Source organism: Curcuma longa, chromosome 12 (assembly GCF_044706935.1).
Source record: "Curcuma longa cultivar G26 ecotype Majalengka, Jawa Barat chromosome 12, ITB_CL_G26_1.1, whole genome shotgun sequence".
Classification (NCBI taxonomy): domain Eukaryota; kingdom Viridiplantae; phylum Streptophyta; class Magnoliopsida; order Zingiberales; family Zingiberaceae; genus Curcuma; species Curcuma longa.
In genome coordinates, this window is record NC_133872.1 from 4,881,747 (window position 1) to 4,885,781 (window position 4,035).

General features: G+C 34.2%; 1 pseudogene; it reads left to right on the forward strand.

Moving 5' to 3' along the window:
• The first annotated feature begins 1,967 nt into the window (after nt 1-1,967).
• Nucleotides 1,968-3,720, forward strand: LOC141842784 (uncharacterized; annotated as a pseudogene).
• The last annotated feature ends 315 nt before the right edge of the window (nt 3,721-4,035 follow it).

The following is a 4,035-nucleotide window of genomic DNA, read 5'->3' on the forward strand; positions in this document are numbered from 1 at the left end:
ACCTTGCAATGGTAAAATATCTTGGTTTGATAATCATCGTAAATTTTTACCAACAGAACACCCTTTCAGGCAAAATAAGAAAGAGTTCATAAAAAATGTAGTGGTCAGAAAACCACCACCCGTAATCAAATCAGGAGAGGAAGTCCTTCAGGAAATAGACAACTATGGATTTGTATCAGTAAATGAGATCAGTTCTGATGACTTAAATAAATATTTTGCTAAGGTATGCAAGTGTGGTTGAAAGAAACGGAGCATATTTTGGGAGTTGCCATATTGGAAGTATTTGCTCGTTCGACATAATTTAGATGTGATGCATGTGAAGAAGAATTTTTTTGATAATATTTTCAATACTGTAATGAATGTTATGGGCAAAACTAAAGATATAGTAAAATCACGTGAGGAATTGAAACAATTAGTTAACAGACCTGAGTTGCATCAAAATGAAGCAACCGGTAAATTTCCAAAGGCTTGCTATACATTGGACAAAGAAAGTAAACAGATATTGTGTAGTTGGTTGAAAGAAGTCAAGTTCCCTGATGGTTATGTTTCGAATATGGCTCGATGCATGGATATAACAAAATTAAGAATGTTTGATATGAAGAGTCATGACTGGCATGTGTTCATGCAAAGACTTATTCCAATCGCCTTCCATGATTTGCTTCCTACTAATGTTTGACAAACACTTACAGAATTGAGTCTTTTTTTAGAAATTTAACGTCAAGGGTTATCATGACATCGGAAATGATTCGCCTTGAAACTGAAATTTCAATTATTCTTTGTAAACTTGAGCGTATATTCCCACCTAATTTTTTTTATTCAATGGAATATCTACCAATTCATTTACCTTATAAGGCACGATTAGGTGGTTCTGTGCAGTACAGATGGATGTATCCTTTTGAACGATTTTTAAGGAGATTAAAGAATAATGTTCGTAACAAAGCAAGAGTTGAAGGATCTATATGCAATGCTTATCTAATTGAAGAAGCATCTTATTTCTATTCATATTATTTTGCTGATAATGTGAAAAACAGACATCGCAAGTGTCCTAGAAATTCAGATGATGCTTAATCGATAGATTCAGAGATGCTTTCTATTTTCAAGTTTTCTGGTAAGTCAATCGGTGTATCTATTAATAGATGGTTAAATCCAAAAGAATATCATGCAGCACGAACATATATACTCCTCAACTGTGATGAGGTCAAACCCTACTTAAAGTAAGTTAATTTATAATTAGAAATAATTTTTCCATTATTCATGCTGGTCATAAGATGTGTTTAAGTTATTTGTATTGACAGCTTATACGAACAACTACAAATTTAAAATCCATCAATAAGTGCAAGTGAGATAGACAAAAAGATTGAGACAGAATTCGCAATTTGGTTTGAAATATATGTAAGTTTGAGATATATGTTTTTTTAGTGTATATTATAAAAAATATGCAAGATGTTTTTTCATTGTATATTTTTTTTAGGTGAAGGACCGTAGAATTTCAAATGTGTAAGATGAAAGGATACAGAATCTTGCATCAGGACCTCTCCGTAATATAAGAGTCTTTTCGGGTTATTATGTGAATGGTTTGAAATTTCATGTGGCACAACGCGATGCACATACAGTGACCTCTAATTCATGCATTTGTGTAAAAGGATCTACTATCAACACGGATACTGAATATGATTATTATGGCATACTTGACGAAATTATTGAGGTCGAATATCCTTCTTTACCCATAAAAAGATGTGTGTTATTCAAATGTTCTTGGTATGGTCCGACTCCAAGAACAAGTACTAGAATACATGTAAACTACAATTTAGTTGAGATTTCATGCAAACAAAAGATTCACCAAGTTTGAACCCTTTATTTTTGCGGTACAAGCTGGACAAGTATTCTATCTTGAATACCTGACGAAGAGAAGGAGATCTAGTGAATGGTTATCAGTTTGTCGAATCAAGGCTCGGTCGAACATAGAAATGCCGAATTCCATTACTATCCAAAATCATGATGCATTTCAGAATGAGGAAGTGGAAAGTCATTCAGTTAATTCAGATATTCAATCTACACCTCAATTATTGATAGATGTAAATGTCACTTACGAGGAAATAGATGATGGAGAGATGTCCAGCAGTGAGGAACTAATAGAGTCTAGCGATGAAGATTTAGAGACTTTTCATGTGAATGAATCGGATTGTAATGATGATTAAACCTTAGAGTTAAAAATTGATATTTTCATGTATATGCTTGTTTTAAATTTACATGTTGGATTGTGTATGTGTTATAATTGTATTTTACAGATATAGTCATGTCAGGCAGTTTACCAGTACACACCGGCCAGACTGTTTTACGTATTGTTGGGGGCTGGTATGTATTATTGTTATCAGTAATTCAAATTCATTTCTTCTTTTATAATGAATAATGAAATATGTTTTTCATACAGTTTTGTTCCAAATGGTCATACTGTCGCAGCGTATATTTCAAAAAAATTAAAAGAACGACAGTGCGCTTCTGGTCATACATGGAGGCATGTAGACCCAGAAATGAAAGAATTTTATTATCACGAATTTTTGGTAAGTAATTTGAAAATTATTTTTACTAACCATTATTGTCTGATACTAATAATATTTTTGTAGAAAAAATATACCTGGGAGCCAAGTCAGGAAGAAGAGTTTAAAAAGACATGGAATAATTATTATCAAAAATTGTACAAAGATCTGATGTATAAATGGAGAAAAAATGGAAAAAACCTACATATATGCTAGATGAGGTATGGGATGAATGGCAAAGGATTTGGGCTGCAGAAAAATGGCAGCAAAATTCAGTAACTGCTCAAAACAATAGAAATCCTGATGCTGGTGGCACGAGCATGGGATCTTCAAAACATACAGCTGGATCAAAATCTATTGTAGAGCATGCAATAGATTTGGTAAGTTTATAATAACATTTCAATTTTGTTATGACATCATAACTTTTAAATTTTAATTATTTTATTTTTTCAGGCTAATACTTTACATAGACCCGGTACTTGCTGGGAGATATTTTGCAGTACGCATAAAAAAAGGATAGCACTTTTGTAGATGCGAGATCGAAGGCCATAGATGTAAGAATATACATTTACTACTACTACTATTTAATAATGACTAGGTTTATTAATTAATTATTTTCTAATACTATTAATTTTTCTAATAGGATGATATGACTAATTGAGTTGCACAGGCGTCTCAGCCTAATGTAGAGGGGGGTGACTTAGTAAGGTTATCAGATGAAGCTATAAATGATATATATTTTGATGTGGTTGGTGGAAGCAAGAAGAACGCCCTCTACGACCTTGGCTCCCATGCGCGGGTTGCATATGATCATGTTATGGCTCCTAGGGCCAGGGGTCGATCCAGTTCTCAATCCAATGAAGTGAAAGAATTACAATTAGAAAATCAAGCACTGCGAGATCGGGTCACGGGTCACGATGGATGATCGAGTCAGGCTGGCTGTAGAGTTAGAGCGGTCAGAGCGAGTCAGGCTGGCTGTGGCATAGAGCGATCGGTGGATGAGCGAGTCAAGCTGGCTGTAGAGTAGTCAGAGCGGGCGATGGATGAGCGAGTTAGAGTACAAGTCGATCGCCAATTTCAAGAATTTTTGGATCGCTGGTCAGTCATTAGTCCTTCTGCTTATCCTATGCTGCACCGTTTTGATTCACAAGACACTGAAGACACAAATGCTCCAGATAAGTAGATAAGTTAAGGTATATTTATTTTTATATTTATGGTTAAATATATATATTGAGATATATTGAGGATGGCTAATGAATTTTTTTCCATAAACACTAACACTTGGTTGTTCGCAGATGGAACTGGAGAACCTTCAACAAGCCTCATGGATTAATAGATACGTTCATATTTTACATTTTTAGTTTTAAACTATAATCGTGACAGCCTAAGGAACTTTTTTGTTTGATCATATATAGTATTATGCTGGATGACACTATCTTAGTTTCTAGTTTTTTGGTAATACTGTCTGTCCTCATAGCCAAGTGAAGGTTTACAGACT